We start from the raw sequence: 10636 nt of genomic DNA on the forward strand, positions 1-10636 counted from the left end.
TCTAAACATGAGGTAAAATCTGATCCTAAACCTTCAAGATCTAGAGAAATTATTTGCTTTAAGTGATAGGAATAAGGACACATTGCTAGCCAATGACTGAATAGAAGAATCATGGTGTTAAAGGCCAATGGTGAGCTAGAATTGGAAAGTGAAGAAAGTGAGGATAAAGCCAAGCAAGAGGAGGAGGACTTGGAGGATGAACTTGAAACCTTGCAAGCATCCATGGCTGAATTAAACTTGGTTTCTAGGAGAGTACTTGCTGCATACAAAGATGAGGATGAAATTCAAAGAGAGAACATCTTTCACACCCGATGTGAGATTCAAGGTAAGATTTTAGCATGATTATTGATAGTGGAAGTTGTACTAATGTAATTAGTAACATTGTGGTTGATATATTAGGGTTAACAACTATTAAACATCCAGAACCTTGTAGACTACAATGGCTTAATGATAGTGGTGAAATAAAAGTGAATAAACAAGCCAAGGTAAAATTTAGTATAGATAAATATGTTGATGTTGTATTGTGTGATGTTGTACCTATGCATGCTAGTCATATTTTATTGGGGAGGCCATGGGAATTTGATAAGAATGCCATACACTATCGGAGAGAGAATTCCATTGTATTTAAATTTAATGGGAAGAAGGTCAAGCTGGAGCCATTAACTCCAAAGGTGGTATTTAGAGGCGAACTTCAAATGCAACAAAGGAGGGAAGCCGGGAAGCTCGAAGAGAAGGCTAGTACAGTACCAATGGTTACACCACCTACCCACGAGGTCAAGATCGAACTTGCTATCCAAGGTAAGTATTCTAGACTCAATGGTGAGGAGAAAGACAAAGACGGAACTGAAAGAGAGAAATTCAAAGAAAAAGCCGGAAGTGATGATAAAAAGAGTGTGTCCGAAAGAGAGAAAGGAAAAGAAAGGAAAGAAAGAAAAAGTAAAAATTTTTATTTGAGTTTTGGGGATGTTAATAAGGCTATCTTGGGTAAGAAACCATTGCTGGATATGAATATTAAAGATACTTATTTAAAGATGTTTTTGTTGCATAGAACTTTATCTGCATTATTGAAAGCTTTACTTGGTGGAAATTTAAAAATTTGGGAGAGATTATTTGCTAAAATTAAAAAGTGTGATGAACTTGTATTACTAGTATTTGTTGTGATAGTATTTGAACCAAGAGATTGGTTTTGGTTTCAACCAAAGAAGAAGAGGTTCCCCAAACAAAAAAAAGTCCAAGCCTATGCCGCATGCGGATGGATCTTTTCAAGTTTTGGAGCTGAATAACAAGAATGCCTACAAGCTTGATTTATCGGGTGAGTATAACATGAGTGCTGCATTTAATGTTGCTGATTTAACTCCTTTTTCTGCAGGTGATGATCTTGATTTGAGGACAAATCCTTTTCAAGAGGAGGGGAATGATGTGATTCCGCCCGAGCCCGCTCAACCGATAACCCGCTGATGTGCTGACCTGACACGGATGAAGACTAGGCCAATCACAAGAGCTCAAATTAAGAGATTTAAGGAAAACCTAGGAGCATTTATATAGGGGGTAATCAATCTCAACAGAGCTTGTCCATACTTGAAGATACAAAGCCTATTCTAAGCATCCAAGTGGTGGAAGCCGATACGGACCCGGATAGCAGTTTTGGTGCAAATATGGACAACAGGCAGCATGAAATGGTTCCAACTCTGTATGGATTCAATACATATGTCTAAAAGGATATGGAATAAAGTCAAACCAGTTTCAAAGGCATTCAAAAAGGGGTTGTATGGACAACTTCAAATTTGGCTTGTTTTTTACTATATTTTATGCTGGCTTTACTGTATTTTGCTGAGTTGGCTTTTTCTTCCTCTTCCAAGCATGGGCAACATGTGGGACTGCATATTCAGCTTATTTGGCATCCTACAAAGCATATTGAAGCTGATTTGGAGCTCAATTTGGTCAAAAATTGGTCAAAGTCACCTTAGTCAAAAAGCTAGTATTATAGTTTCCTAATTTGATTCTACTTTTTGTTTTAGGAAATTACCATTACTTTTTAGTTTTTATTTATTTATTTTTGGAACAATAAGTTTAGGAAAGTTATTATTTTATTATTTTCATTGTAAATTAATTAATTCCTAATTCAAAATAAAGGAATTAATTAATCCAAGTTAGATTAGGAAAGGAGTGAGAATTTCGGCCACCATAGGAAACTACTTTGTATGGGCGGTTTTCCTTTTGTTTTTAGGGTTTATTTCGTGGCTTTGTAGCCTATTTAAATGCTTATTTTTCAATATGAATACAACTTTGATTTGATTGAGAAATTACTTGTGAGATTTATTATCTCTTTGTTCTTTGAGAACACCTAAAACACCATTAGAGAATTGGTTGTTTTAGCTTGACTTATCAATAGGTTTTCCATCCTCTATTGTGGCGTCTACATTATACCACAGTTTCTAACCACAGGTTGGTTAGGGGTTGAGGTCTATTCCATTAGAATTTGAACTTAATTAAGATCCGGGCTAATATAATACGGGTTTAAAAGCAGGTCGTCCTAGGTTCGTATCAACAACATCCACATATTTATTAATGCTGAATTTTACTTTGGCTTGTTGATATACTGTCATCTCACCACTATCATTAAGCCATTTTAATCTATATGGTTTGGGATGTTTAATTGTTGCTAAACCTAATTTACTAATCTCATTAGTACAACTTCCACTATTAATTATCACGCTACAAATCTTACCTTGGATTTCACATCGACTGTGGAAGATAGTCTCTCTTTGAACTTGGTCCTCATCATTGTATGCGGTCAAGACTCTCTCAGACACCAAACTTAATTTAGCATTTGAAGCCTTAAAGGTTTCAATTTCATCTTCAATGTCTTCCCCTTTATGATCGGACTCAATTTCAGCTTCTTCGCTATTGGATTCCAACTCTCCATTGTCCTTTAACACCATGATTTTTCGATTTGGGCATTGGTTGGCAGTATTTCCTCGACCCTGGCACTTAAAACAAACAATATCTCTAGTTCTAGAGGGTTTAGGATTAGATTTACCTTCATATTGGTGTGCTTGAGTAGGTTCAGCCCTATCATCTCTCCTTGGCCAATTGGTGCTCTCCTGATGCGAATCTGCCTGAACCCATACAACCGACAGCCCGCTGTGGTGCCGATCCGTTACGGATGAAGGTGGGACTGATCACTAGAGCCCTAGCCAAGAATTTCAAGGAAAATCTTGCTGTCTTTATACAACGAATAAGTCATAGTCAAGAGGGGTTGGCCATATCTAAAGAACCAAGGCCTGTTTTACTCATACAAGCAATAGAAGCCAAAACGGGCCCGGATGGCGATTTTGGTACATTTTTGGAGTCCGAGAAGCACGAAATGGTTCCAATGATTTATGGGTTCAATACATATGCCTAAGAGGTCATGGAATCAAGTTAAAGCAGCCTCAAATGCAATAAAAAAGGGCTTGTACGGACAGCATCAACAATTTGGCCGAATTTGTTGTATTGCTTGCTGGCTTTACTATATTTTACTCTATTAGCCTTTTCTTATTTTTCCAAGCATGGGTGACGTGTGGGACTTCATATTCAGCTTATTTGGCATCCTACAAAGCATCTAGAAGTTGATTTGGAGCTCGAAGAGGTCAAAGATTGATGAAAGTGAACTTGATCAAAAGGCTAGCATTTTTAGTTTCCTAATTTGTTTTTACTTTTTGTTTTAGGAAACTACCATTACTTTTTGGCTTTTATTTATTTATTTTCTGGACTAATAACTTTAGGAAGGTTTTTATTTTATTCTTTCCATTGTAAATTAATTAATTCCTAGTTTAATATAAAGGAATTAATTAATCAAATTTAGATTAGGAAAGGAAGTATAGTTTCAGCCAACTAGGTTTCTTTATGTGTGGTGGCCGGTTTTCTTTATTTTTAAGATTTTATTTCGTGGCTTTGTAGCCTATTTAAAGGCTTATTTTTCAATATGAATACAATTTGATTAAGAAAATACTTGTGAGATTAATTATCTCTTTGTTCTTTGAGAACACCTAAAACACCATTAGAGAAATTGGTTGTTTTGGCTTGACTTATCAATAGGTTTTCCATCCCCTATTGTGTCGTCTACATTATACCAAGGTTTCTAACCACAGGTTGGTTAGGGGTTGAGGTCCATTCCATTAAAACTTGAACTTAATTAAAGATCCGGCTAATCTAATACGGGTTTAGGAGCAGGTCGTTTAGAGCTAAATTTTGTTCAGGTTTGATCTATCTTTATTTGCTTTATTTGTTTTGCGTTATTCTGCAATTTTAGCATTAGGTTAAGGTTGCTTCTATCCCCATACACGTTCTGCTTCTTAAAAAAAAAAAAAAATTTCATTCCTAGTTGAATTAGGATTTACTAGTTTTATCGTATTTTTGTTTCCTAATTTGTTGGTTGTTTTTCATCATTGTTCTTGTTAATTTTGGTTTTTGTTGATTTTTCTTTGCTGTTTTAGTCTTAAATATTTGCATTCATATATTAAAAAAAAAAAAAAAGAGTTTACAGCAACATTTAAAAAAAAAAAAAAACTGCACATTTGTGTTTATTTGGAGGTAATGGGTTTGGTGTTTGTTTTGGAGTTGGAATTGCAATTTTGGTAATTATTCTTGCTACTGCAGTTGTTTATGTTCTTTGAGTGAAAAAAAAAAAAAAAGGAAGAGGTAAAGCCGAATAAAAATAAATAAATAAAAGAAAAATATTTCGGTTTGTTGGAGTTTGATTTGTTTGCTGGAAATTTGTTGGAGCTGCTGGGTTTTTTTTTTTGATTATTTATTCAATATTTGAGTTGCTGGGAAATTATTTTTGCTGCTGGATATTTGGATTTTGGGTGCTTAAATTATTTGGATTAAAATCAGTTATAGGATTTGATACAAAACTTGAATTACAAAGAACAACAACCAATAACTATTCTATATTTTTGTTCAATTTGATTCTTGTTCGTATTTGAATTTCTTTTTCGGGAATTTTAATCTTGAACTCATAATCTACTACCATCTGGTGCAGTTTTCAAAAATTCCAACAATTTCCCATTATTTTGTGTTTTCTTGTCTAGAAAGCCGAAAAATTAGGATTTGTTGGATTCTTTCGGTATTGCCTACTTTTTGCTTACTGTTTGTTGATAAGTTTAATTAAAACATACTAGTGATCTAATTGCTATTTTGTGGGTGTTTTAATTAGAACTTTGAGATAACTCATTGAGTGGAAAAAGGCAAGAGTGTGTGAGCTTAAAAGAGGGTAAAAGCCGAAACAAGTGTGCAAACACGACTGTCGAGTCCTCATTTGAGTGAGACACGTAAGGGAGTGAAATTGTAAGGTCCTATTTTATTTCTATCACATTATTATACTAATATGACAGAATCAAGAATAAGAAGAGGAAATCCACCCTTGAGGATCAATGGGGAAGAGTCCGTAGCAATCCATGGCGATGCCTGAGCTACTAGGAGTGGAGACCAAGTGGACATGAGAGTTGTTTTGGACTGAATACAGCGGGTTAGTGCTCAAGTTGAGCATGCGAATCAAAGAGTGGGAAGACTAGAAGCCTCACAAGGAATGCCAAACACAAGAAATAGACAAGAATTCCATGGAGGACGAGGCTGAGGACGAGGAGGTCGCGAGAGACCAAGAGAGGAATTTGATGAGGAGCCATTTGATGGAGACTTTGAGGAAGGTATGGATGAAACTTTTGCTGTCCAAGATAGAGCTGGCCATGGAAGATATAGGAGGGAAGAAACAGATGACAATCTTAGCAATATCAAGATCAACATCCCACCATTCATGGGAAAAAGTGACCCCGAAGCATATTTGGAGTGGGAAGAAAAAATGGAGATGATATTTGACTGCCATAATTATTCGGAGGCTAAGAAGGTGAAATTGGCAGCAATGGAGTTTGGGCATTATGCACTCCAATGGTGGACCAATGAGAAAAACACCCGAAAGAGAGTTGGTGATGACTTGATTACTACATGGCGACACATGAAAGGAGCCATGCGGAAGCGATTCGTACCATCACACTATCATAGGTTGCTGTATCAAAGACTTCAATCTTTATCTCAAGGACATGGATCCGTGGAAAATTATTACAAGGAGATGGAGATGCTTATGATGAGATTGAACTTGAATGAAGATAGGGAAGCAACCATGGCAAGGTTTCTTGGTGGTTTGAATCGTGAAATAGCCAATCAACTAAAATTGCAACAATATGTGGAATTGGATGAGATGTTGTATGTGGCTATTAAATTAGAGCATCAATTCGAGAGGAGGGGTGTAAGATCATGGTTTGGAGGTGTTTCCAACAGTGGAAGGTCCAATTCAAGTGGTTGGAGGAACAATCCCATCTATGAAAGCAAGCCAAAGCCGAAAGTCAAAGAAGAAAGTTCAAACTGGCCAAGGAAGGAGACTAGAATCAAATCTGTCCAAGCACCAAAGAATGAGGTAAAATTAGATCCTAAACCTTCTAGAACTCATGATGTTGTGTGTTTTAAGTGCCAGGGAGGAGGACACATTGATAGCCAATGCCCAAATAGAAGAATCATGGTGTTAAAGGGCAATGACGTGCTAGAATCAGAAAGTGAAGAAAGTGAGGATGAAGCCAAGCAAGAGGAGGAGGACTTGGAGGATGAACCCGAAACCTTGCAAGCATCCAATGCTGAATTAAACTTGCTTTCTAGGAGAGTAATTGCTGCATACAAAGATGAGGATGAAATTTAAAGAGAGAACATCTTCGACACCCGATGTGAAATTCAAGGTAAGATTTGTAGTATGATTATTGATAGTGGAAGTTGTACAAATGTAATTAGTAACATTGTAGTTGATAAATTAGGCTTAATAACTATTAAACATCCAGAACCTTATAGATTACAATTGCTTAATGATAGTGGTGAAATAAAAGTGAACAAACAAGCCAAAGTAAAATTTAATATAGGTAGATATGAGGATGTAGTTTTATGTGATACCCATGATTGCTGGACATATACTATTAGGTAGACCATGGCAATTTGATAAAGATGCTACTCATTTTGGTCGAGAAAGTAGTATTGTTTTCAGGTTTAAAGGGAAGAAGGTCAAGATGGAACCATTATCTCCTAAAGAGGTTTACAAAGACCAATTACAAATGCAACAAAGGAGAGAAGCCGAAAAGCTCAAGGAAAAAGCAAGAATTGCACCAACGGCTTCACCATCCTTTCAAGAAGGTAAGAATGAGGTTGCTGATCAAGGTAAGGTTTCTAAGACTCATATTGAGTGGAAAGATCAAGGAAAAACCGAAACAGAAGGGAAAGAAAGTGGCAAACCCGAGAGCTTAGAGAAGGAAGGGAAATCTAAAGGTTTGCGCCAATCCGAGAGAGAAAAAGAAAAAGAAAGAAAAGAAAGGTCAAGTAGCAACTTTTATTTGAGTTAGGGGATATTAATAAGGTTATTGAGTGTAAGAAACCTTTTCTGGTCATGATTTATAAAGAAAATTATTTTAATGATCAAACTAACTTTGAAGAACTTAAATTGCCAAGTTCAATGATTTCTCTTTTGAAGGAGTTTGGAGATGTCTTCCCAAATGAAATTCCAAGTGGACTACCATCCATTCAAGAGGAAAAATGTGAGCTTGCTGTCCAAGGTAAGTCTTCTAAAACCCAGTTTGAGTGGAAAAATTATATTAAACCCGAAAGTGAGAAATTTGGTGCAAAAGCTGAGAGTGATGTAAAACCCATTGAATCCGTGAGTGGGAAAGAAAAAGAAAGGATAAATATAAATTTTTATCTTAACTTTGGTGATGTTAATAAAGTAATTATGAATAATCAATCATTGCTGACCATGAATTTTAAAGATACTTATTTAAAGATGTCTTTATTGCATAGAACTTTATCTGCATTGTTGAGAGCTTAACTTAGTGGCAATTTGAAAATTTGGGAAATATTGTTTGCTAACTTTAAAAAGTGTAATTTTTACCATAATGAGCATGTATTTCTAGATTTTGTTGTAATAGTGTTTGACCCAGGAGAATTGGTTTGGTTGCACTTAGGAAAGGAAAGGTTTCCTAAACAAAGAAAGTCAAAGCTCATGACGCCTATGGATGGAGTTTTTCAAGTTTTGGAGCGGATAAACGACAATGCCTACAAACTTGATCTACCGGGTGAGTATAATGTTAGTGCTACCTTAAATGTTGCTGATTTGTCTCCTTTTGCTGCAGATGATGACTTCGATTTGAGGACAAATCCTTTTCAAGAGGAGGGGAATGATGCGAATCCGCCCGAACCCATACAGCCGACAACCCGCTGGGGTGCCAATCCGTTACAGATGAAGGTGGGATCGATCACTAGAGCCCTAGCCAAGAAGTTCAAGGAAAATATTGCTATCTTTATACAAGGAATAAGTCATAGTCAAGAGGGGTTGGCCATATCTAAAGAACCAAGGCCTGCTTTACTCATACAAGCAATTGAAGCCAAAAGGGGCCCGGATGGCGGTTTTGGTACATTTTTGGAATCCGAGAAGCATGAAATGGTTCCAATGCTTTATGGGTTCAATACATATGCCTAAGAGGTCATGGAATCAAGTTAAAGGAGCCTCAAATGCAATCAAAAAGGACTTGTATGGACAGCATCAACAATTTGGCCGAATTTGCTGTATTGCTTGCTGGCTTTACTATATTTTACTATATTAGCCTTTTCTTATTTTTCCAAGCATGGGTAACGTGTCGGACTTCATATTCAGCTTATTTGGCATCCTAAAAAGCATCTAGAAGTTGATTTGGAGCTCAAAGAGGTCAAAGATTGATCAAAGTCAATTTGATCAAAAGGCTAGCATTTTTAGTTTCCTAATTTGTTTTTACTTTTTGTTTTAGGAAACTACCATTATTTTTTGGCTTTTATTTATTTATTTTCTGGACTAATAATTTTAGGTAGGTTTTTATTTTATTCTTTCCATTGTAAATTAATTAATTCCCAATTTAATATAAAGGAATTAATTAATCAAACTTAGATTAGGAAAGGAAGTATAGTTTCGACCAACTAGGTTTCTTTATGTGTGGTGGCCGGTTTTCTTTATTTTTAGGATTTTATTTCGTGGCTTTGTAGCCTATTTAAAGACTTATTTTTTAATATGAATACAACTTTGATTTGATTAAGAAAATACTTGTGATATTAATTATCTCTTTGTTCTTTGAGAACACCTAAAACACCATTAGAGAAATTGGTTGTTTTGGCTTGACTTATCAATAGGTTTTCCATCCCCTATTGTGGCGTCTACATTATACCAAGGTTTCTAACCACAGGTTGGTTAGGGGTTGAGGTCCATTCCATTAGAACTTGAACTTAATTAAAGATCCGGGCTAATATAATATGGGTTAAGGTTTCTAACCCTAATTTACAATGGAAAGAATAAAATAAAGACCTTCCTAAATTTATTTGTCCAGAAAATAAATAAATAAAAGCCAAAAAGTAATGGTAGTTTCCTAAAACAAAAAGTAAAAACAAATTAGAAAACTAAAAATGCTAGCCTTTTTGATCAAGTTGACTTTGATCAATCTTTCACCTCTTTGAGCTCCAAATCAGCTTCTAGATGCTTTATAGGATGCCAAATAAGCTGAATATGAAGTCCCACACGTTGCCCATGTTTGGAAAAATAAGAAAAGGCTAATACAGTAAAATACAGTAAAGCTAACAAGCAATACAGCAAATTCGGCCAAATTGTTGATGCTGTCCGTACAAGCCCTTTTTCATTGCATTTGAGGCTGATTTAACTTGATTCCATGACCTCTTAGGCATATGTATTGAACCCATAAAGCATTGGAACCATTTCATGCTTCCCGGACTCCAAAAAAGTATCAAAACTGTCACTCGGGTCCGTATCGGCTTCCACCACTTGGATGCTTAGAATAGGCTTTGTATCTTCAAGTATGGACAAGCTCTATTGAGATTGATTACCCCCTGTATAAATACTCCCAGGTTGTCCTTAAATCTCTTGCTTTGAGCTCTTGTGATTGGCCTAGTCTTCATCCGTGTCGAGTCAGCACCACAGCGGGTTATTAGTGGAGCGGGCTCGAGTGGAATCACATCATTCCCCTCCTCTTGAAAAGGATTTGTCCTCAAATCAAGATCATCACCTGCAGAAAAAGGAGTTAAATCAACAACATTAAATGCAGCACTCATGTTATACTCACCTGGTAAATCAAGTTTGTAGGCATTCTTGTTATTCGGCTCTAAAACTTGAAAAGGTCCATCCATAGGCGGTATGAGCTTTTACTTTCTTTGATTAGGAATCCTTTCCTTTCGTAAGTGCAACCAAACCAATTCTCCTGGGTCAAACACTATTACAACAAAATCTAGAAATACATGCTCATTATGGTAAAAATTACACTTTTTAAAGTTAGCAAACAATATTTCCCAAATTTTCAAATTGCCACTAAGTAAAGATCTCAACAATGCAGAAAAAGTTCTATGCAATAAAGATATCTCTAAATAAGTATCTTTAAAATTCATGGTCAGCAATGATTTCTTATTCATAATTACTTTATTAACATCACCAAAGCTAAGATAAAAATTTATATTTTTCCTTTCTTGTCTTCCTTTTCCTTTCTCACTCACGGCCATCTCACCTTCCTCACTTTCGGTTTTTGCACCAAATTTC

The sequence above is a fragment of the Ziziphus jujuba genome, chromosome 6 (assembly GCF_031755915.1).
Source record: "Ziziphus jujuba cultivar Dongzao chromosome 6, ASM3175591v1".
Taxonomy (NCBI): Eukaryota; Viridiplantae; Streptophyta; class Magnoliopsida; order Rosales; family Rhamnaceae; genus Ziziphus; species Ziziphus jujuba.